Here is a 25,722-nt window from a genome sequence, read left to right as displayed (position 1 = left end):
TTGGGGTGCATGTACCCCTTAGAATCAGTATTTTTGTATCCTTTGGATAAATACCTAGTAGTGAAATTGCTGGGTTATAGGGTGGTTCTATTTTTAACTTTCTGTTTTCCAGAGTGGCTGCACCAGTTTGCATTCCCACCAACAGTGTAGGAGGGTTCCCCTTTCTCCGCATCCTTGCCAACATCTATTGTTTCCTGAGTTGTTATTTTAGCCATTCTGACAGGTGTGAGGTGGTATCTCATTGTGATTTTGATTTGTATTTCCCTGATGATGAGTGATGTTGAGCATTTTTTTCATGCGTGTGTTGGCTATTTGTATGTCTTCTTTGGAGGAACTTTCAGTTTTAAAACCAGGTCTCAGGCAAACCATACTGGTTTTGCTAGGATGTTCAGTGCTTAAACCAGGAAAATCTCAGAAAAACCAGGATGAGTTGGTCACCTTATCCCTAAGACCATTTTGAGAGGCTTTAAGATCAAAATGATATTAATAATAATACCAAGAGGTTATTTTTCTTTTACACTCTCATCCTCTCATGAGTGTACAGTGGAGTGTTCCACTAGCTACTGATGATGGTGATAGTGATTCATTGCTTTCGCAGCTAATGGAATGTGTGCTTGTGTATTTTTGTTTAAATAATTTTTAGTTTTAATTTCTAATTCAGTAAATATAGGTAGAAATAAGTGACAGAGCAAAAATTCCTTGGGGGTCCTCCGTAATTTTTAATTGAAAATTTTACTGAGATAATAGTAGATTCACATGCAGTTCTAAGAAACAGCACAGATATTCCATGTACACTTTACCCAGCCCCCCATAATAGTATCATTTTATAAAACTATACTATAATATCACAATTAGGACACTGGCATTGATACAATCCACCAATCTTATCTGTATTTCTCCAGTTCTACTGGTACTCAAGTGTGTGTATGCACTTAGTTTGATACACTTTTATCACATGTGTAAGTTTGTGTATCTACCATCACAATCAAGATACTGAACAGCTCCATCACCACAAAGATCCCTGACGTTGCCCTTTTATAATCACACTCACCTCTCCCTTCTGCACCCCATCCCTGATTCTAAGCATTGGCAGTCACTAATCTGTCTTTCATTTATAAAATTTTGTCATTTTGTAATTTTTCAGGAGGGGCTTTTTTTACTCATCATAATTCCCTAGCATTGTACCCAAGTTGTATTGGTAACTCATTGCCATTTATTGGTTAGGAGTATTTAATCTGTTTAACAATTCACCCATTTAGGGGCGCCTGGGTGGCTCAGTCGTTAAGCGTCTGCCTTCGGCTCAGGTCATGATCCCAGGGTCCTGGGATCGAGTCCCGCATCGGGCTCCCTGCTCAGCAGGAAGCCTGCTTCTCCCTCTCCCGCTCCCCCTGCTTGTGTTCCCTCTCTCGCTGTGTCTCTCTCTGTCAAATAAATAAAGAAAATCTTAAAAAAAAAAAAAATTCACCCATTTAGGAACATCTAGGTTGTTTCCAGGTTTGGGCTGTTGGATAAAACTCCGATGTACAGATTTTTGTGGGAACATAAATTTCTATTTCACTGGGATAAATTCCCAAGAGTGCAACTGATGGGTCAGATGGTAGTGACATGTTTAGTTTCATTAAAAACAGAAACAAGGGTGCCTGGGTGGCTCAGTCAGTTGAGTGTCCGACTCTTGATCTCAGCTCAGGTCTTGATCTCGGGGTCATGGGTTCAAGCCCCATGTTGGGCTCCACACTGGGAAAAGGACCTACTTAAAAAAATACAAAAAGCAAAAAACAAACAAACAAACCGAAAACCAGCCACATTGTTTTCCAGAGTGGCTATACCAATAAACATTCCCACCAACAACATATGAGTGGTCCAGTCTCTCCACATCCTCTCCAGTCTCTGGTGTTGTCACTATCCTCTACTTTAGCCATTATAATAAGTGGGTAGTAATATATCATTGTGATTTTAATTTTTCTTTCCCTGATGCAATTTAATGATGCTAAACAACTTTTAATGTGATAATTTGCCATTTGTGTATCTTCCTCAGTGAAAGGTCTGTTCATATCTTTAGCACATTTTCTAATTGGATTGATTATTTAATTTTCAACTGGTGAATTTGGAGAGTTTCTTTATATAATCTAGATTCCAGTCTCTTCTTGGGTAGAGACAGTTTTATTTCTTCCTTTCCAATTTATATGTTTTTTATTTCTTTTTATTACCTTATTGCAGTGGCTATAACTTCCAGTACTTTACATGTACAACATGTACACAACATAATACAAAACACGTTAGCTGTTAGGTTATTTGTAGATGCTTTTAATCAAGTTGAGGTAATTCTCCTTTGTCATGGGTTAAATTGTGTCCCACCAAAAATATGTACAAGTTCTAATTCCTGATATCTGTGAACGTGACCTTATTTGGAAATAGAGTCTTTGCAATGTAATTAATTTAAGGATCTTGAGATGAGGTGATTCTGGATTTAGGGTGGGCTTTAAATCCAATGATTGTTGTCCCCATAAGAAAAAGGAGAGGGAGATTTGACACAGATACACAAAGAGAAAGGCCATATGAAGATAAAATCAAACATGGGAGCATTGTATATAGACACAAAGAGACACCAAGAATTTCTAGGAGCCAAGTAGCAGAAAGGCATGGCACAGATTCTCCTTCAGAGATTTTAGAGAGAAACAATATTGCCAAAGCTTTAACTTCAGAATTTCAGCCTCCAGAACTGTGAGAGAATAAATTTCTCTTGTTTTAAGCCACCCAGTTTCTAGCAATCTGTGACAGCAGCTTAACTTGTTGAGAGTCTTTATCATGAATGAGTATTGGATTTTGTCAGATGCTCTTTCTGTATCAATTGATAGAATCATTTGCTTTTTTTCTTTAGCCCAGTTGATATGATAGATTACACTGAATGACTTTGAGTGTTGAGCCAGCCTTACATACCTGAAATAAATCCCACTTGGTCATGGTGTAGAATTCTTTTTAAACATAGTAGGATTCAATTTCCCAATGTTTTGTTGTGGGTTTTTGAGTTTAAGTTCATGAAAGAATTTGTTCTATAGTTTTCTATTTCTGTACTGTCTGTCTGGTTTTAGTATCAGGGTAATACTAGCCTCATAAAATTAGTTGGAAGTGTTCCCTCCTCTTCTGTGTTTTGGAAGAGATTGTGTAAAATTGTTGTTAATTATTTTTTTAAATGTTTGGTAGAATTATCCAGTGAAAGTATCTAGGCCTGGATATTTCTTTTTCAGTAGCCTTTTAAATTATGAATTCAATTTCTTTAAGGGTTTGGGGATATTCAGATTATCTATTTTATATTGGGTGAGTTTTAGTAGTTTGTTGTTTTGGGGGAATTGGTCCATTTCCTCTAATTTGTCAAATACATGAATGTAAAGTTGTTCACAGTATTTCCTTATTATATTTTTAGTGACTTCAGGATCTGTGCTGATATCCCATATTTCATTTCTGATATTGGAGATTTGTGTCTTATCTCTTTTTATTTTTACCAATCTTGCTAGAGGTTTTTTTTTTTAAATATTTTATTTATTTATTTGAGAGAGAGAGAATGAGAGACAGAGAGCAAGAGCAGGAAGAGGGTCAGAGGGAGAAGCAGACCCCCTGCTGAGCGGGGACCCAATGTGGGACTCGATCCCGGGACTCCAGGATCATGACCTGAGCTGAAGGCAGTTGCCCAACCAACTGAGCCACCCAGGCGCCCGCTAGAGGTTTGTTAATATTATTAATCTACTTTGTTCAAAGAACCAGATTTTTGTTTCATTTAATAATTTTCTTATTTCAATTTCATTGATTTCAGCTCTTTATTACTTCCTTTCTTCTCTTTGCTTTGGGTTTATTTTACTCTTCTTCCAGTTCCTTGATGTAGAAACCTCAATTATTGACTTGACACTTTTCTTAATTTCAAATGGAAGCATTTAGTGCTATAATTTTCTCCCTCAGCACTGCTTTAGTTGCATATTACATATTTCCATATGTTATGTTTTCATTTTAATTCAGCTTTATGTATATTCTTTAAATTTCCTTTGAGATTTCCTTTTCAGTCCATAGGTTATTTAGAAGTGTGTTGTATAATTCCCAACTGTTTAGAGACTTTCTTGTTCTCTTTCTGTTCTTGATTTCTAGTTTGATTCCATTGTGCTCAGAGAACAGACTCTACATGATTTTAACTCTTTTACATTTGTGGAGGGTTTTTTTTTTTTTTAATGGCCAAGCACATACTCTATCTTGGTAAATATTCTGTGGGGGCTCGGGGAAACAAGTGCATTCTGCTATGGTTGGGTAAAGTGTTTTATACAAAGAGATATATTTTAAAACATTATGGGGACGTCTGGGTGGTGCAGTCATTTAAGCATCTGATTCTTGGTTTTGTCTCAGGTCATGATCTCAGGGTGGTGGGATCAAGCCCAATGTCAGGCCTCCTTGCTCAGCATGGAGTCTGCTTAAAGATTCTGTCTGTCTCTCTCTCTGTCTCTCTCTGCCTTTCCCTCATCTCTCAAATAAATAAATCTTAAAAAATAACCCACTATGAATACTCACCAAGATAGACCACATTATGGGCCTTAAAACAAATCTTAACACATTTAAAAGAAGAGAAATCACACAATGTCTGCTCCCAGACCACAATGGAATTAAAGTAGAAATAAATTAACAAAAAGATTACTGGGAAGTCCCAAAATACATGGAGATTAAACAACACACTTCTAAAGAACACATGAGTCAAAGAAATCTCAAGAGAAATTTTAAAATATTTTTAATTAATGCAAATGAAAACACAACTTATAAAAATTTGTGGTATGCAACAAAAGCATCACTTAGAGGGAAATTTGCAGCATTAATGCATATATTAGAAAACAAGAAAGATCTAAAACCAATCATGTAAGCTTGCACTTTAGGAAACTAGAAAAAAAGAACAAATTAAATCCAAAGCAGAAGAAAATGCATAAAAAAAATTAGAGCAGAAATCAATGAAATTGAAAACAAGAAATCAATACAGAAAACCAGTGAAACCAAAACTGGCTATTGGAAAAGATGGTAAAATTAAAAAGACTCTAACTTGCCTAAGAAAAAAGTACAGTGAACACAAATTGCTAATATCAGAAATGAAAGAGAGCATGACTATAGATACCATGGACATTAAAAGGATAATAAAAAAATACTAGGAACAGCTCTATGCCTACAAATTTGATAAGCTAGATGAAATGGAGGAATTCCTTGAAAAACACAACCTACTAAAACTCACACAAGAAGTAGACAATTTTGGCAGGCCTATATCTACTCTATATCTACTAAAGAAATTGAATCAATAATTAATAACCTTCCAAAACAGAAAGCATTAGGCCCAGATGGGTTCACTGGTGAATTCTACCAAACATTTAAGGAAGAAATTTTAACAATTTTCTACAATCTCTCTCAGAAGATAGAACAGAAGAAATATTGCCTAACTCATCCTATAATGTCAACATCACCCTAATACTAAAACCAGACAAAGACATTACAAGAAAACTATAGACCAATATCTCTAATGAACACAGATGCAAAAATCCTCAACAAAATACTAGTAAATCAAATCTAACCATGCATAAAAATAATCCCACACCATGGCCAAGTGGGATTTATCTCAGGTATGCAAGGCTGGCTCAAAATTTGAAAAAGAATTAATGCAATCTATCACATGAACAGGTTTTTAAAAACTACATGATCGTATCAGTATATGCAGAAAAAGCATTTGCCAAAGTCCAACATCCATTTGTGATAAAAACTCTCAACTGGGAATATAGGGAAACTTCCTCAACTTGATCAAGAACATCTGCAAAAAAAAACTGCAGCTAACATCATCCTTTATGGTGAGAAACTAGAAGCTTTCCTACTAAGATCAGGAGCAAGACAAGGATGTTACCTCTCATCACTCCTTTTCAACCTCATTCTGGAAGTTCTACCTAATGCAATAAGGTACAAAAAGGAAACAAAAAGTATACAGATTGTGAAGGAATAAACAGATGACGTGATCGCCCATGTAGAAAAAATCCAAAAGAATCAACAACAACAAAGAAAACTTACGGAACTAATAACGATTAAAGCCAGTTTTCAGGATACAAGATTAATGCACAAAAGTTAATTGCTTTCCTATATACTGGCCATGAACATGTGGAATTTGAAATTGAAAACACAATACCATTTACATTAGCGCCCCCTAAAATGAAATACCTGAGAATAAATCTAACAAAATCTGTACAAAAGCTATATGAGGAAAACTAGAAAACTCTGATGAAGGAAATTAAAAAAAAAAAAACACAAATAAATGGAGAGGTAATCTATGTCTCAATAGAATAGGAAGACTCAATATTTTTAAGATGTCAGTTCTTCCCAACTAGATCTATCAAGTCAATGTTATTCCAATCTAAATCCCAGGAAGTTATTTTATGGATATTGGCAAGGTTATTCTAAAGTTTGTATGAAGAAGTAAAAGACCCAGAATAGCCAACACAATATTGAAGAAGAAAAATTTGGAGGACTGACACTACTTCAAGACTTTCTATAAAGCTATAGTAATCAAGACTGTATAGTACTGGTGATAAAAATAGACCAATAGATTAATGGAACACAATAGAAAGCCCTGAAATATACCCACATAAAACAGTCAGCTGATCTTTGACAAAGGAAAGAGCAAAGGCAACACAATGGAACAAAGATAATCTTTTCAACAAATGGTGCTGGAACAACTGGATGCCTATGTACAAAAAATGAATCTAGCCACAGACCTTACACCCTTCACCAAAATCATCTCAAAATGGATCACAGCTCTAAATGAAAAAAGCAAAATATAAAACTCCTAGAATAAAACATAGGAGAAAATCCAGATGATCTTGGTATAGTAATGAATTTTTTAAAAGATTTTATTTATTTATTAGAGAGAGAGAGAGCATGAGAGGGGGAGGGTCAGAGGGAGAAGAAGTCTCCCCGCCGAGCAGGGAGCCTGATGTGGGGACTCAGTCTCGGGACTCCAGGATCATGACCTGAGCCAAAGGCTGTTGCTTAACCAACTGAGCCACCCAGATGCCCCAAGTAATGAATTTTTTAGATATACCACCAAAGGCACAATCCATGAAAGAAATAATTGATAAGCTGGACTTTATTAAAACTAAAATATTCCGCTCTGCAAAAGACACTGTCAAGGGAACGAGAAGACTAAAGCCACAGACTAACAGAGACTATTTGCAAAAGACATATTTGATAATGGTCTGCTACCCGAGATATACAAAGAACTCTTAAAACTCATTAATAAGAAAACAAACAACCACATTAAAATGGATTAAAGACTTCAACAGACATCTCACCAAAGATGATATACAGATGGCAAATAAGCATATGAAATGATGCTTCACATCCTATGTCATCGGGGGATGCAAACTAAAACAATGAGATACTACTACACACCCATTAGAATGGCTAAAATCCAGAACACCAACAACACCAAATGCTAGTGAGGATCTGGAACAACAGGAACTCTCATTCATTAATGGTGGGAATGCAAAATGGTACAGGCATTTTAGAAGACAGTTTGGTGTTTATTTACAAAACTAAACACACTATTACTATACTCTCCAGCAATTATGCTCCTTGGTATTTACCAAAAAAAGTTGAAAATTTATATCCACACAAAAATCTGCACATGAATGTTTACAGAAGCCTTATTTATAATTGCCCAAACTTGGAAGCAACCAAGACGTCCTTCAGTAGGTGAATGGATTAATAAACTGTGGTATATAGGGGCGCCTGGGTAGCTCAGTCAGTTGAGTGTCCGACTCTTGATTTTGGCTCAGGTCATGATCTCAGGGTCCTGGGATCAAGCCCCACGGGATCCCTACTCAGTGGGGAGTCTGTTTGCGGATTCTCTCTTTCGATTTCTCTCTCCCTCTGCCCCTCTGCCCACTTGCGCTCTCTTGCTCTCTCCCTCTAAATATAAATAAATCTTTTTAAAAATACTTTTAAAAATAAAATAAAAATACATAAACCGTGGTATATACAAACAACAGAATATTATTCAGTGCTAAAAAGAAGAGGTATTAAGCCATGGAAAGATATGGAGGGACATTAAATGCATATTACTAGGTGAAAAAAGCCAATCTGGAAAATCTATATACTATATTATTTCAATTCTGTTATTCTGGAAAAGGCAAAACTATAGAGACAGTATAAAGATCATCGGATTCAAGGGGTTAGTGGGGAGGAAGGCATGAATAGGTGGAGCACAGAGGATTTTTAGGTCAGTGAATATATTCTATATGATAATATATGGCAGATACATGTCATTATACATTTGTCCAAACCCGCAGACATTTTGTCTATCATGTTAGGAAACTCCCATTTAAATCTGTCATTTTAGCAGACAGTCTCTTTTCTTTGGTTTCATGTTTTACCCACAGGGCTCAGCCTACTTTTGTGGGCTGGGATTCTAACGCTAGTTTTATTTCCAGAGTCTCTGCAGTGTTGTTTTGGTCTCTTTGGTTTATCCGCTATCACTAGGGCTTCTGTTTGTCTCTGATTCTTTTGCCTGAGGGGTGGAAGGGTTTCCCCAGGTCAGGTTGCTGGGGGTCTCTCAGTGGGGGATCAGTATGGTGGGACACTCCTACTGGGAGCCCTGGCTACTCCTGTGTCTCGGGGGTGGGGAGAGAGTCTCAGACCTTCCAAAACTGAGCATTTGCTCACAAAGAGCCTTCCAGAACTGAGCATTTGCTGTGACTTCATTCCTCTTGTCTGTTCTACCCTCCCACCTCAGTATCTCTAGATGCAAGTGAGGAGTCTCAGGCCCAGTGGGGAAAAAGAATGCTTCCTTTGTCTACTCTTGTGAGTGTGGCTTCTGATGACTCACCCAGTGGTGCTGGGCTCACTTGATGTCAGAGGGACTCTCATTAGATCTGGTGGAAGAATAAGCTTCCCTAGGCTGCCCTCTGTTGCTAGGTTGGGATCTGGAAATGCCAGAACTGGCTACCCTTCTTCTTTGGGGTGGAAAGAAATAAGACACTTTGCCATTGTGTTATTCCCAGGGCTCCAAACCACTTTGCTTCTTCTTACCATCTTTCAGAGTTTTCCCTTGGTTGTCTCTTGCATTATCTCCAGGGAGGGTTTATACCTGTGCTAAGCAGAAAGAAGCAAGGACAAGCAGATCCATGCCCTTTTATCCAGACCAGAAATTTCCCTCAAGTTTTAAGAGTGTAACAGGGTCCTGAGGCCACCAAGTTTGAGAACTGGTGGCCTTCCAAAAGCGTGAGCTGCCCCTATGCTTTGGAGGAACACCGAAGAGACCCCTACCCCAAAACCCAGCCTACCACTGTGCTTGAAATTCTCAGGACTACATAAGCATCTTTCAAAGGGCTGTGATAGGGAACAATACTTCGGGTAACACTGAGAGGTACTAGCACATCTGATTAACTGGTTATTACCCACTGCGAAGTCAGAGAGTACGGAAATTCTCCAGGATGGAACATAAGACCGTCAGATAGGTATTAGAAGAAGAGGTCAAGTTTAAGAGACGCTCTCTATGCTGCAGGGGAACCCGAGTGGGAGTTCTGGCTGCTTGCATGGTTACAGATAAGGAGGAGAATGAGGACATAGAGATCCTGGAAAGATCAGAGGAAATAGTACAGAAAGACAAAATCCCGGCCTCCTTCCCAATTCTGCATACCCCAACACTTCTTCAATTTAAAAAGTTTCTTACTTAACGACAGGCAAACATAAATTAGGGAATTGACAAACATTTTGAAAAATTAGAAGAAAAAGCAAACCATGTACTGAGACCCCTGGTTTTCCCTATTCAATAGCCAAGTTCTCTGTCACAGCCAACCCACCTGGTCCAGCTGCTTCTCTGCCAGAGTTTGGCTGTTTATAGGGCAACTGATATCGTGATCAACTGGGAAAAGTGACTTAAGATAGACACCAATGCAGCACCTTCTGACTCTGCAGTTTTCCTCTTCTCAACGTCCTCTCCATGCTTTCCCAGGTCCCACAGGCAAGCCGTGCAAGAGGCCGTGCTGTCTATCAACCCATACCTGTCACGCACCTGTCTGGTACCACGTACAGCGCTAAACCCGGGGGAACCAACGAACAGGACACACACAATCTCTGCCCACCCTATCAACACAGCAGGACGCCATTTAGAGCACAGACCAGAACGAGGGCAAATGAAAATCAAGGCTTTGGGAACTATAAATGTGATTTAAACATTTGCAACATTTTTAAAACTAGAAGACACACAAATACATAAGTAATTTGAGATCTGTAGAAGCTCGACAATATCACCTTGGAATAAGGGTGGTAACCTCCAAATTTACTGTGAAACTATTTTTTTAAGAATACTACACATTGTCCTATAAATAGGTAACAGTTGGCCAAGCAGTATCTCTAGACCATTTTATTGTCCAGATTCCTAATACTCACAGCACCACAATCAATCCTTAAGTTCTGAAGAAAAGAGGGTTTTCAGAAGTTGTCCCTCCCTAATAGAGTCACAATACGCTTCAGAACCCAAAGCTACATATTTCCAGATGAACTTTTAAAAAATGTCACCTGATTCCATTAGTGCACATTACTTAAACCGTGGAGATCAGCCTCCAGCCCATCCAATAGGATTTCCTGTGATGGCGTAAATATTCTATCTCTGCATTACTGTCCGATTCGGTAAGTCATTACCCACATGTGGTTGCTGAGCACATGGAATGTGGCTAGTGTGACTGAGGAACTGAATTTCTCGTTTCATCTCACTTGAATTAATTTAAATTGAGACAGTCACGTGCGGAGAGTGAACAGTACAAATGTAACCTTAAACTGAAAGTGATTCTGTGAGAGGCAGGTAAAAAAAAAAAAAAAAAAAAAAAAAGAGTTCCCTCCCTTTGGATTAGTTTACTCTAAATTGGGAAATTATTTTAAAACAGAAAAAGTCAGAAAAATCTCTGTATTAACAAGACGGTGAATGAATAGCAACCTATAGATTAGTTCCTGATTTAAACAGAACTCAGAACTGCACTCTCCCTCACTGTCCTGGCTGGATGAGAAGTCGAAACAACACATATGTGGTTAAAATACACGTGGTTGTTTTTAAAATTCAGTGGTGATTATTAAAAGAAACGAATCCAAACTCTATACACTTAATCATTTTTAAAAGACATTTTCTTTCATGGTTTGGTAATGATTGTTCACTCGTGTACTTAATGCCGACAATATGGCCGTCACCGCGCTTACGGGGGGGGATTATTCTCTTAATGAACCACAGCAAAAATATTCCTCAAATAACCATGTTTAACATGATGCATTTGAAGTGGTTTAATTTCCAGCAAACTCGCATATAATTGCTTCATTTTTGACTTAAAATATAACCAAAGGATCACTTTTTGGATTTGTCTGTGAGACTAAAGTTCAAGTATATTACCTCCAGAAAATGAAAATAGCATTAAAATGCCTTTTTAACAGGTGACTAACATATGTGACAAGTATCTAAATGCTATGTGTGAACTTTCTGCAGAAGACATTTTTGATGGAAATGATTTTCCTGAAATGGAATGTAACCTAAGACTTCCTAAGAAGTCATCAGAAAGATTTTTTTTGATCATATCAACTTTTATTGCAGTATAAATGACATATGCCATTATACAGAAAGATCCTGATTAAAATCTGTCTTGCTTAATTGTACAGAAAATTGATTTTAAATATGAATGTGAAAATTATTTCTGAATGCTTGGGGTTTGGGAAGGTAATTCATTCTTTTATTTTTCCAGCTTTACTGACATAAAATTGACAAAAAACAAAGCGTGAGTGTAAGGCGTACAATGTGTTTATACACTTACATATTGCAAAATGATTACCACCATAGTGTGAACTAAACACCTCCATCACATCACGTAATTACCATCTCTTTTTTGTGGCGAGAGCATTTAAGATCTACTCTCTTAGCAACTTTCAAGTATATATACAATATTATTAACTAGAGTCACCATGCTGTACATTAGATCCTCAGAACTTGCTCATCTTCTAACTGGAAATTTGTACCCTTTATCTAACACCTCCCCAGCCCCTGGTAACCATCATTCTACTCTGTTTCTGTGAGTTTGGCTCTTGTAGATCCCACTTCTAAGTGATATTCTACAGTATTTGTCTTTCTCTGTCTGACTTATTTCACTTAGCATAACATCCTCGAGGTCCATCCATGTTGTTCCAAATGGCAGCATTTCAGAAGGTAACTCATTCATTCTTTTTTTTTTAAAGATTTTATTTATTTGACAGAGAGAGACACAGCGAGAGAGGGAACACAAGCAGGGGGAGTGGGAGAGGGAGAAGCAGGCTTCCTGCTGAGCAGGGAGCTCAATGTGGGGCTCGATCCCAGGACCCCGGGATCATGACCTGAGCCGAAGGCAGATGCTTAACGACTAAGCCACGCAGGCGCCCCGCTAATTCATTCTTTCAACAAACATTTACTATGAGCCTACAATGTGCCAGGCACTGTGCTTGACACCAAAAAACATGACATTCTTCCTGATGGGAAACAAGTCCAGGTAGCACATTAAATTACGCCTTGATAAAAACATTATCATTGTTTCACAGACGTATTTGGATCAACTGAGGGACACTACCAATTCCAAGTATAGACTACTGAAATCTTCCTTTCTCTGACTTCCATAGGGGTGTAAGCATAGCAAACAGTAATATATTATACCATATTTCCATTCTCCCTGCTAGACTGACACTACCATCTTTTCCTATGGGCCACCTAGACTGTGGATGTGTAGATAAACAGTAGACAGCATGTGCCAACAAAACATTGAAGAACAAAGGCTCTGAAGTATTTATTGGGTCACTCTGATTGGGCCTCGCTCTAAAAGTCACAATCAAATAAGATCCTGACGGCATCTAAGTAATTCCTTAAACAACAGAAAACTGTATACAAGGTAGAAACCCAATTTTGTCATGTGACGTGTATACATACTTGCGAAGGAAAAAACAATATATGTAAAAAATTCACTCAAATCTCCGAGTGGTAAGATTGCTGGTGATTTTTATTTTATTTATATGTTTTCATATATTCGACCTGTCCACAACACCCATACACTACATTTGTAATCAGTAAAAATTAGTTAGTTATGTTAAATATCATTCTTGTAACTATTCCAAAGCTGGTGTCTAGTGTAGGCCTGCCTAAGGCCTCACATAAGGAAATGGGGATTAACTACATGTGTGATTTTAGGGGGCTAGTGCAGAAGGCCCAGGGGCAACCCAATTAGCTAATGACTGGAAGCTCTTTAAGAAGGAACAAAGACTTGCACTGTCTAGAGTTAAAGTTTAAAATGAATATTCCTGGAGGTGGAGGGTGGGTGCGGATTGTGACGTGTTCCCCACCAGGATAGAAGCTGAGAAAGGTGGCTTGTTCCAGCTCTAAGTCCTAGTTAGATCACAGGATAAATACAATATTGCCTTCTGGTGACTCCACAGAACATGTCTGTTTAAGCATTGAGAAACGAACATTTAGAGAACTATTACTGAATACCATGTAATTTTGAAAATTCACAATTTTTAATTATGAAAATAGTATAATATTCTTTATAGAAACTCCAGAAAATAGGGAAAAGCTGGGGAATAAAACAAGTCATCTATAATCCCATCACCCAGAGGCAATCACCATGAGCACTTTGGTATATAACCTTCTCACAATTTATTCTAGTCAAATGTGTGTATCTGCTTTTTCACTTAATATTTTATCCTGGACATTTTCTTCTGTCATTAAATATGCTCAGTGACCCTCCTTCCAATGACTGCCTAATATTACCAATGGCTTAACTGTATCAGAATGACTGTAAACATTATTATTGTACCGACCATAGAGTTAACATCATAAAAAGAGATTCAAATGGATCTGGTATTCGAAAAAACGAGCCAAGGGATTTTCTGAATTAGTGATCTCTCCTGGGTCTTACCAACATCAGGATCTTGATTCTAAAAATGATTTTGTTTTGCTCCAATCCCTAAAAACACCCATATCGTGCACAACAATAAATCACTCACATATTTTCCAAAATAAGGTCTTTGGTTTGGAAAACTGCAACTCCTAAAGAAATGTTACAGAGTAAAGCATAGCAGGCCCTCCCAGCCAGGCTCTGCTTGTCCTAACAAAGCAAGTGGATCACAGTGAGTTCCCTTAAAAGAATCACTAAAATAAAAGAGGGGGGAAAAAAAAAACTATCCTGAGTGCAAACTTCAGCTTCCGAGCAAATTAATCTGTTCACCTTCCAGATTAAAAAAAGAGAGAGAGAGAGAGAGAAAGAAAACTCCTGTGATTTCTGTGAGAAAATTTTAATTCAGAAGCTCCATAAAATTACATTTACAACGTGGCCTATATTTGCTAAGCTAGAGCTCTGAAAATTACTTTATTCAGCAAAGTAATCATAATTCCTTTGAAGTGCAAGAGGAGAACATTCATGGAAAAATTGGCGATTTCGGCTTAAAAGAAAACTCCATCCCCAATCATCTTTGATGGTTTGGAGATCCTTTCCTTACCTGCAAGGCAGCTTAGGATCAGAAAGACCTTCCAAAATGCGAACACCATTGTGTCAAGGTTCGTCGAGCGCAGCCGAGGGCCGGGTGCTTGCCTGGGCTAGGCTGAGTCTCAAACTGCCTCCTTCAATCACAGCGAGCTTTGCCAGGCTTATCTGCAGGCATCACGAAGCAAACAGACTCTCCGGGCTTACTTACTGGGTACAGTCCTTTCTCAGAGCAGATTTGTGTTTCTGTGAAACACTTTTCACGGGGTGTGTTTCCTTTGATATATTTGCTACTGTGTTAATAATAAACTCATGCATTTAAATTCTTCAAGCTCTTTGTACACAGATTCTCTGAGTTTTAGCGTTTAAAATCAATCTTATTAAAAAGTTAAACTTGGGGGGGCATATACAGTTGGAAGTGAGCCTATACAAATAAAAGCCGACAAGGCTAATTAATTTCAAATATTTCCATCGAAGCCTTCCAGCATGGATTCACTAACGTCCTTTCGCAAATTAGGTTAGTAAATTGGTGCTCTAAGGTTTTCTCAGGAGACAGGGTTCACAGGAAGGACACGGGGGTTAGGAAGCAAAAAGCACGCACTTCTGTGTGAACAAACCCTGGACACGTCACACTTTTTTGGAAGCCATGGCGGTTCTCACCACTTGGGCAGTGGAACGAATAACGAATAGCGTGCTTTGGTCTTCCTGGTTAGAAACCCTATAGCATTCCCCCAACCGAACGCTGTGCCACCAGGTGAGTGAATAAATGCTTTAAGACTTCCACTGGATGAGTCTCAACTTTTGCAGAATTAGGTTAATGAGTAGATGTAATGGGATTTCTTTGGAAAGGGGGTTCCCTAGGAGGGAATGGCAGGTTGCCTTGGTGAGAAGCCTTTGCTAACAAGAGTTCCTGTCGTGTTTAATTTGAGAGGCATGAAGGCCTCCTCGGGCTCTTCCGAAGCGATCTCTAAATCCTGCTGTTTTCACCTGTGCGATGGCTCTCAGATCTGTCCTTTCACCAATCTGCTGCTTCTAGCCCAGATTCTAGGTCCGATGTTCCTACCCTGACCAAGCATCTTCAGTTAACACCACTACAGACTCCTTCCAACAAGACCCGAGTCCTTAATCTGGATTCCCAGCCTTCCAAGACCTGACCCTCCCCTCATCTGAACTTCACCCACCCGAAAAATGCTGTCGCAATTTCTTGCCTCACAGTGTTCAGTCACACGAAACATGGGCAAGCTACAGTGACGTGGTTTATGAACTTTTTTTTTTTTTTAAGTTTTCATTGATTGAAGTAACCTGTCACCCGGCGGCAGGGCTCAAACTCACAACCTCGAGATCAAGAGTCGCATGCTCTTCCAACCGAGCCTGCCAGGCGCCCCGTTTTATGAACTTTAATTTACAGGAAATGTTTGAGCCCCACTCACCTTAGCCAGGCCAGTTTCCCACTGCTTCCTGATTCCTTCCACAGCCTTTCCTGTCCATGCTCATGGCTAGTGCCAGACCTTGGCTCCAGGTGAATTCCAACACTGCTTAGAATTTTCTCCTCTATCTTCTTGCTGTCTAAGCAGATTCACAGGGCAGATCAGTCATGCTGTCTTATGTGAAAAGCGCTTTTTTTTTTTTTTTAAATTTTTTAACGTTTACCACCCCTCTCTGGGCTCCACTTTGAATAGATTTGCATTGTACTTAGAACCAATACACTACAGTTGGCACTTGATTGTTTTCCAGGAGTTTCCTATTTATTAACTGGGTCTCCCCTAAGTCCAATAGCTGTGAGCCCCTCCAGGGCAGAGACAAAGTCTTATAAGGCAGCCCCCAAGTTAAGAAAGGCTATATACCAAAATGTACTGGTAAGCCCTTCGATTGAATCTAAGAGCACACATTCCTGCCAAAGCAGGATGCTATAAACGGAAGACTCATTCCCAGACTTATGAGGCACATAGTCTACCACCGGTGTGAATTCTGGGTCCTGGGCCATACAGAGCAGGGGAAGAGGAGAATGAGTAGCAGGGGGCCGAAAAAGAACATGCCTTTCCCTTCCTAGGACATGTGTTGAGCACAAAGCAACATTCCCCCCCCCTCAAATAACTACTGTATGCTTTTGACACCCACCTTCCTTTCTGTCCTCGACTCTCGTGGCCCCCAGGACCCTTGAGTTCCTAGCTTGCCCTAAGGAAGGGTCTTACTCACCAGAATAACTCACGCTCCAAGACTACCTTTTCCTTTCTAACCTTATGCCTCCCAGAAATACCCTTCTTCTGTATAAGCAGACAATCAGCTCCATGTTAGGAAGGGAAAAAAAAATTGCCATGAACATTCTCCAACCGGTTTACACTATTGAAAATAGAATGCTTGCCTCCTCCACCCCAAATGAATCTTCCACCAGGAGTATTGGGCAACGCAATAAGGAGAAATGGTCTGAGGGAGGAGGTTTTGCCAAGGAGGGCAATTTGGAGGGCAGCCCTCTGGAGGTCCACATCAACTATTCTCAGCTTCGGCCCTGCCTTGACCTCTGAATCCATTAAGTCTCCAAGAGATCCATGAAAGTAATACAGGCTTTTCCAGTGGTGAAGAGCTGGGACAGGGAAAGAGGTTTCTAAGTCGGGTGTTTGTAAGTCAGGGGCTTCCTACGTCTCCTTCCATGCCCCATAGGTGAGCATATAATTCATCATTAAACCTAGGACACTTTTGAGAGTGAATAGGCTGCTATTGGCATTACATGGGACAGACGGTGTAAATCATAACAGTCCCAGGTGAACTTGGATGTCTGGCCACCTGCTCACAGTGGAATGCTAAGCACAAAGCAGGGGCTAAATAAAAGCTTTCTAATTAATCCGCTACTGTCCAAGCTAGCTGGCCCTGAAATGGGTGGGGTGGAGAGAATGACTTAAGGCTATTGCCAAACCCATCTGCACACAGACTATCTCAGACAAACACAGAACTCTCTAGAACATTTAAGTAAAATGCCTACATTTCTGCTTACGTCGCACCCAATTGGGACAGGAAGAATTCTGTCAAAACAAACTCAAAGAGATCATCTAATTTCTCTTCTTGGTATTGAATTTTGATGTTATTGACAAAGAAGTGGGTCATTAACTAGCACATGAAGTATTGTTAAATATCTTTCATATTTTTACACGGCTTTATGATTTTTAAGCCGCTTTTCCATTTTATCTTCGCAACTGACTAAAATAAACAGGGGAGGAATTATCTCCATTCTCTGTATAAAAAACAGAGGCTCAGAAACGTTGTGTCTTTCCCAAGGCCACAGAGAGCACATTAGATGCTGTCCCTCCCGTCACAGTGACACAGTGGGACTGTCACGTATCGATCATGCTACTGCATCTGGAGTCTTTGGGAACTTTCAGAAATCTGCAGCCTCTGACTTATTTCTCATTTTTGTTAACTTAAAAATTACAAAAATAACACATTTTGATTGTAATGAGATTTCAAAGAACAAAGAAGAAGTATGCAGGGAATAAAAAGAAAGCCTCCATTCTCTTACCCACGGGTGTAATTCCATGCCGTGCGCACAAGCAATGGGAGTTTCATGTTTTTCTCAGAGCTTCTGCGAGTTCTCTCTCTCTCTCTCTCTCTCTCTCACACACACACACACACACACGCACACAGACACATGCACATTGTGGTGGTTTTTTGAATCATAAAGGTAATCATACTACGCATATCATTCGATAGTTTGTTTTCCCCCTTGCAAAAGCATTTTTATTGTCTCTTTGGGTCAGCATGTGCGACACCATCTACAGAGCTCCCTTATCTGTTTGAAGGCTGCGGAGTAGTTCACTGTACAGATGTACCACAACTCACTTAACCATTCTCTTGTTGGTCAATTCTTGCATCGCCTTCAGTTTTTCACTACTATTAACAGTGGTGAAATGGATGGCCCTTTGCCTACATCTCCGCCCACTTGAGTGATTATTTCTGTAGATTAGGTACCTAGAAATGGAACTGCTGGATCAAAGGAGACGAACGCTTTAAATTTTGGTAGAGTCTGCAATATTGTCCACCGGAAATCCTTTATAAATTGACACCTCCATTAAGCGTGTATGAGAGTGCCTGTCTCTCCACACCCTTGTCAATAATGAAAAGTATGCCATTCGTTTTTACTAGTACCGTGGGTGAGAAGTGGTATCACACTGCTGTTTTAATTTGTAGTTCTCTAGTGAGGCTGAGCCTTTTTTCATAGGTTTGCTGGCTTAATTGGTGTTCCCTTCCCTGTGACTTGCCTATTTATGGCCTTAGGACAATTTCCATTGAATTATCTGTCTTTCAGTATCATTGAAGTGCTCCTTATACCTTAGGAATCTTAATTTCATACCCCATAATTAAAGATTAATTGATTGATTGATAATCAAGAATTAATTAAAAAGGAATTAAGTTGGGGCACCTGGGTGGCTCAGTCGTTAAGTGTCTGCCTTCGGCTCAGGTCATGATCCCAGTGTCCTGGGATCGAGCCCTGCATCGGGCTCCCTGCTCTGCGGGAAGCCTGCTTCTCCCTCTCCCACTCCCCCTGCTTGTGTTCCCTCTCTCGCTGTGTCTCTCTCTGTCAAATAAATCTTAAAAAAAAAAAAAAGGAATTAAGTTTGGTACATATATTATAAATATTTTCTTCCAGCCTAACTTTTTAAAACATTTTATATCTTCCACCATAAAGAAGGTTTGCATTTTGTTGTAGTTAATCTAGCAATTTTTTTCTTCGTAGCTTCTGAGTTTCATGTCTTCCTTAAGAAAGCCTTCCCTGATCCCAGACTATAGAAATGTTATTTTATATTATTATATAATATATATTAATATATAATATTATACTTTCTCTTAATGCTTCTATAATTTTGTCCTGCCTTTCAGTTATGGCAACTCTGTGCTTCCAGTTGCTCAGGCCAAAAGCCTTGGCGTCATCCTTGATTCCTCTCCTCCCCTCATGTACCACATCAGATCGCCAGCAAATTCTTTTGGGTCCATGTTCAAAAGAGACCCAGACTCCGATGACCTTCCCCACTTTCACTGCTACCACCCTGGGCTGAGCTGCCACCATCAATTGCCAGGCTCACTGCAATGGCTTCCTAACTGGTCTCCCTGTTTCTTCCTTTTTCCCTTACAGTCTATTCTCATCACAGTAGCCAGAATGATCCTTTTACATGCAAGTCAGATCCCATCTCACTTTTGCTCAAGATCGTCCAATAGTTCTCAGTTTCTCTCACAGTAAAAGCCAAAGTCTTTAAAGTAGCCTATGGGGCACCTGGGTGGCTCTGAGTGTTTGACTCTTGGTTTCTGCTCAGGTCATGATCTCAGGGTCCTGGGATCCAGCCCTGGGTGGGGCTCCACACTCAGGGTAGAGTGTGCTAGAGAGTCTCTCTCTCCCCCTCTGTCTGTCCCTCCCCCCTCAAATAAATAAATCTTTAAAAATTGTTTCAGAGTTGTTCAGAAGACCCTATAAAATGATCTACCTCACCCCTTCCACCACCCGTCCAACCTACCTCATCTCCTACCACTCCTTCCCTCTCACCCTGATCCAACCACACTGTTCTTGCTGACTCTTGAACAAGCCAGGCAACGCTCCCACTTTTGGGGGCGTTTACACTGGTGGTTTCCTCTGTCTGTGACCCTTTAAATCCAGGTATCAGCAGGTCCAACTCACATCTTCTTCAAGTCTTCGTTCGAATGTTAGTTTTCAACAATGCTGCCCCTGAGTACACAGTTTAAAACTGCAGATTTCTCCACTCCAGCCCTCCCAATCCCCTACTGCCTTTTCCTTATTACATAGCACTCATTACCTTCCAACATACTATGCTGTTCACTTGTGGTTAACTTTTCCACCCAGCTAGAATGTAAATTTCTCTCTCTTTTTTTAAGATTTTATTTATTTATTTGAGAGAGAGAGAAAAAGCGAGAGCAGAAGTTGGGGGTGCAGAGGGAGAGGGAGAAGCAGACTCCCCACTGAGCAGGGAGCCCCGACACGGGGCTCAGTCGCAGGACCCTGGAATCATGACCTGAGCAGAAAGCAGACGCTTTACAGACTGAGCCACCCAGGCACCCCTAGAATGTAAGTTTCAAGAGGACAGGGATTTCTGTCTATTTCATTTACTATTTATTCCAAGGGCCTAGGACAGTGCCTTGCACATAGTAGGTACTCAGTATTTGTTAAATGAACGGATTTGGGAATCTGAATTTAACCCATTCAGATTTGATTTTTATGTATTGTGTGAGATCAGTAGAAATGTTTTTTAAATGTCCTAGCGTCCTAAGTAGGAACAGATCATTACCCTTTGAGGGAATTTGGTCTTTGGAAATAGCTAGGTCATTTCAGACTAATTTTATTAAACAAGGTAGGTGATCAAGTTCATGAAAATGCTGTTTTGTGCCCAAGAAATGGGGCATAGGGGCACCTGGGTGGTTCAGGTGGTTAAGCGTCTGCCTTCAGTTCAGGTCTTGAGCCCAGGGTCCTGGGACGGAGCCCCACACTGGGTTTCCTGCTCGGTGGGAAGCCTGCATCTCTCCCTCCCTCTGCCTGCTGCTCCCTCCCTCTGCCTGCTGCTCCCCCCTGCTTGTGTGCACTCTTTCCCTCTCTCTCTCTCAAATAAATAAATAAAGTCTTAAAAAAAAAAAAGAAACAGGGCATAATTATAAAGTAATGAGCCTGCTGTCCTTGTGCGGCTTGGGAACTAGCTCAGATGGCAGTCTTGGGTTTTCCAAAAGACAGACTGAGGCCATTCTTACTTATGGCACTAGCATGAGATCGAGACAGAGAGACAGATTTGGGAGTAAATTTTCTCACATATATTTTTTAATCCCTGAAGTAGTCATCATGGGAAAATCAGAATTCATTGGACATCCTTCTACATATTTTATGGTTTTGTAGGGACTTTTAAAATTCTGAATTACGTATAGAAGGGCATAATCTAGTCAGTGCTTAGAGTCTAAAGACTTTAATTCATTCCTGTTGGAATGGTTCCAAAGAAAGTGTTTCAAACATTCTTTGTGCAATCACAGCACTATTGAGTCCTCATTGCTTTTTCTGACTCCCTGCCGGGAAACTCCACTGCTATGCCCCACCTGCGCCTCACAGTGACTTCACACATGTCATCCTCTGGTCACCAAACCTGTGCCACTGCCCAAGCACTGTTGTTGCACCCCCCTTAACTCTGCACTGGGGTACTCTTTGACTCTTACTTTGCTCACTCTGCCATTCCAGAAGTACCAGATCCTACCGAGAACTTCTCTTCAGCCCATCTTCTCTTTTCCATCTCCTGAGGCTTTGATGAACGACAGCTTTATCAGCAAGGAGGATGACTGGCAGCCATTTCCCAACAAGGAGCTGGTAAAAAATAAATAAATAAATAAAATGACTGCTCACTAGGGGTGCCTGGGTGGTGCAGTCCGTTTAACGACCGACTCTTGGTTTCAGCTCAGATTGTGATCTCAGGGTCGTGATCTCAGGGTCGTGAGATAGAGCCCCATCCCAGGCTCTGCGCTTAGGGCAGGGTATGCTTGAGATTCTCTCTCTCTATGCCCCTCCCGCTTGTGCGTTCTCTCTCCCTCTAAAATAAATAAATCTTTTAAAAAAAAATAGCTGCTCACTAGATGTGTGTAATAAAGGATGGGGAGGAGGAGCAGGAGCAAATAGGTACTGCCCCATGAAGAGAACAGAAAACTGCCCAACTACATGTGAAATAGGATGTGGGTTATATAACAGGAATAGTTGAGGTCAGTTGAGAGAGGTGAGGATGAATCCTGTCATCCTCTAGTTCAGTCCCTGTTAGCTCTCATTTAGATGGTGGTGGTAACCTCCTAGCCCATCTCCTGGCCTCCAGTTTTCCTCCCTCTCCAATCCATCCTGAACAATCCTGCCAGCTAAGTTTTCCTAAAGTCTAATATCATCAGGTCATTCTCATACTCAAAAATCGTCCACGACTCCCCTTCACCTTTTTGCCTAGACATAAGAATTTTTATCTAGCTTTCAATAGGTGTCCAACCTACCTTTGCTGCCTATTTTCTGAGATTTGTATCACCAAAGAATGTCAGTGATGGCCAAAGTCTTACAAGTGACCTCCAAACAAAATTGAATACTCTCTTCCCTGAACATATGCCTCACTTTTCCATCCCTGTGCCTCTACAAGGCTATTCCCTCCTCCCAGATCTACCACCACACCAAAGTGAATTGTCAAAAATCTACTCATCCTGTGAGCCTTATCACAACTGTTAACTCCTCCAGAGACTGTCTCCTGATTCCCACATGATGTAATCTCACATTAACAGCATTAATCAGTACCTTTTGCACAGCACTTAGGATAGCACAACTCTTCATGTCCTGGTGCTCTTCATACCTCTAAGAATGCAAGCTCCTAAAGAGGGTAAGGACCGTGTTTAGGTGATTTTACACACACACACACACACACACACACACACACGAGCTTGTTATTGGCCAAGCATTGTGCTAAGTGCTTTATATGCAGTATCTCACTCAATCTTCTTCACAGACTTATGAGATAAGTAATAGTATTATCCCCATTTTATAGGTAAAGAAACAGAAGCACTGGGAAATGAAGCAATTTGCTCAAATCTCATTTATAGCAACACATAGACTCAGGACTCATTCTCCCCTCTCTCAACAGATCTCAACTATTCCTGTTATATAACCCACATCCTATTTCACATGTAGTTGGGCAGTTTTCTGTTCTCTTCACGGGGTGGTACCTATTTGCTCCTGTTCCCCATCCCCATCCTTTATTATACACAGCTAGTGAGCAGTCATTTTAATCTTGCTCTATCAGTTCCCTGTTGGGAAATGGCTGCCAGTCATCCTCCTCACAAATAAGGCTGTTATTGGTCAAAGCGTCAGTCCCTGGTAACCCCCTTATTGCTAAAAATGAGGCTCAGAGAGAATTTTTTTGAAGACCACATAAGCACTGGAGCCAAGACCTCAGCTCAATTCGGCTGGCTCCAGAATATGTGCTCATGACTTATGGTATATTGTGACTTTAGGGACCCAGAGTAGTTATGTTTGGTGAATTCACTTTTTCAAGTATATGATATGTCAACGTGACTATTTGAAAGGTAGCACTCATTTGGATGTGCATGATCTGGTGTATTTGTTGAAAAACAAACCTAGGATAACACCATTATCATCATCAACAACATATTTCCTATTCCAGGTTAATATCTACTTGCCTTGAAAACAGTAAAAAGAAGTGGCACATAATTTTATAATTCTCCAAACCAAGAAGCTGGGAGTCCCAGACTATAGACTCTCAAGTGAATCCTGTGATGGTGTTACACAGTGAAAGAGTTTCCTTTCTCCCTTCCATCCCCATGTGTAAGGACTGGAATTTCTCTCAACGGTTAACCTGGTGTCCTTAATGTGCTCTCAGGACACCTTACTGGGAGTCCTCCAGAGAACTGCCAGAAATGGCCTTTAATAAGACTGTGAAACAGGAGTATATGTAGGTAGGGCCATGGAGGTTCTCTCCTCTTAAATTTGGGAAATCTTTGTTTCCTGTCCTGGAGGGAAGAATCCTGCAGAAAGTTCTCCTTTGGCAAGTCATGTTTTAACAATAAGTATGAGTCAGCTTGTGTTGAGTAGCCTAGGATTGCTTACCTAGCGATAGTAGGGAGTCTGGAAAGGGTTAGTACCAGGAACCCTATGTTAACTGATAGTGTGACTCAACCTGCTGTGTACATTAAAGTGTTTGGGGAAGCCTACTCCTAGGCAGTTTGTGTTGACGCACTATACAAACACATGTCATAGGCTCTGCTTTGAAAAATTCACATGTATGTGTAGGCACAAACATGCACACATCTGCACACACATGTACCCACCTGTTCAACCCAAAGAGGTCCTAGATCTTCCAATTCCTTCCAACTGGGAGAGGTCAAGCTTGACTTGAACCAAAAAAAAAAAAAAAAATTACATTCTAATTGTACAATTGTAGGGTCCTGGGTTTTTTGTTTGTTTGTTTTTTAGCCAATCCTTTTCAATACTTCCTAACAATGCCTGAGTGAAGTTAATCCTAAAAACCAGACATCTTTTTGGAGTCAAGAGATTGAACACTTTCACAGCTGCCAGAGCTGATTAATGGTACCTATGACATAGTAATAAGAGTTGTCAAATGCTAAGGCTTACTAGATGATAGGCCCCGGGTTAAGTATTTTATATGCATTATGTCTCATGATAATCTTATGAAAGAGGTTTAGAGAGATCATATGAATTGTCATTGGTCACACAGTTTGTAAGTGGCAAAGCCAAGGCTTGGGTCCAAGAGAGAGCGCTCCAAAGCCCATGCCTTTGCCGATTATGTGATGCGACTTCTTGGCACTGAAAAAGAGATGGTGGAATACATAGTCAACACAGCCCCTGCTCGTCTGGCTTACACTCTTGCTGGAAAGACAAGATAAATACACACAAAACAGGGATTAATACTAAGACGTATGTGACTATAAAAGACTGCATTATGCAACACAGAAACTAAATGAATACAAGTACAGAAAGAGAAATGTGGGCCATTGCAAGGGATGGCCGTGATTCCCCCAAATCTTCATTACAAAGTAAGTTCATGGGATCCACCTCCACCTGGCAGGTGACAGTGATTCTGGGAGGATTTGAGTAGAATTTTTGAAGGTAAAGATGGAGAATGAACAATGAAAAGTGAGAGGTCACATTTCAGAGAGCAAAATTGACAAGGCAAAGAGGCCAGGTTGCTTTATGAAAGGGCTGAAAAGAAATCAGTGTTGGGAATATCTAAAAAAGAGAGGTGTTAAGATGGGGGTCAGGCACGAAGAAGCTTACAAAGAAGACAGACAACAAAGCAGAAGAAAATGGCAGAGGTGTCCAATTCTGTTGGCTTTGGTTTAAAGCGGAGGAAGCAAATGAAGGGCTTGTTTTGCTTCTGCTCTCCTATTTGGTTTTTGTCCTGCATGGTGTTTTGTGTTTGCTGGGCTTTGTTTGCTCATTTGCTAGTTTTAATGAGGCAGCATAACATAGCGACAAAGAACATGGACTACAGAGTCAGGCAGCTTGGCTTTAAGCCCGGCTCGGCCACTTACCAGCTGAGGGACTGTGAGCAAGTTACTTAATTCCTTTGGGCCTCATTTTTCTCATCAATAAATGAGATGAAGGAAGACCTACCTCATGAGTTGTTATTGTTATAAGCATTGGACAAGTTGGGCACCT

The 25,722-nt window shown here is 40.2% G+C and overlaps 1 protein-coding gene across 1 annotated transcript in view; it reads right to left on the bottom strand.

Moving 5' to 3' along the window:
* VSIG1 (V-set and immunoglobulin domain containing 1) overlaps positions 1-25,722 on the bottom strand; it is a 93,918-nt gene that overhangs the window by 20,017 nt on the left and 48,179 nt on the right. Inside the window, exons 3-4 of the mRNA XM_064574464.1 lie at positions 24,372-24,434; positions 21,726-21,870 (exon numbers count right to left, since the gene is read on the bottom strand). The gene's annotated coding sequence lies outside the window, so the exon portion shown is untranslated. The remainder of the gene's footprint in view (positions 1-21,725; positions 21,871-24,371; positions 24,435-25,722) is intronic.

The sequence above is a fragment of the Mirounga angustirostris genome, unplaced genomic scaffold (assembly GCF_029215605.1).
Source record: "Mirounga angustirostris isolate CCGP_5_RB_7025 unplaced genomic scaffold, mMirAng1.0.hap1 SCAF_11, whole genome shotgun sequence".
Lineage (NCBI taxonomy): Eukaryota > Metazoa > Chordata > Mammalia > Carnivora > Phocidae > Mirounga > Mirounga angustirostris.
The sequence above is the reverse complement of the archived record's forward strand: the minus strand, read 5'-3'. Positions and strand labels throughout refer to the sequence as shown.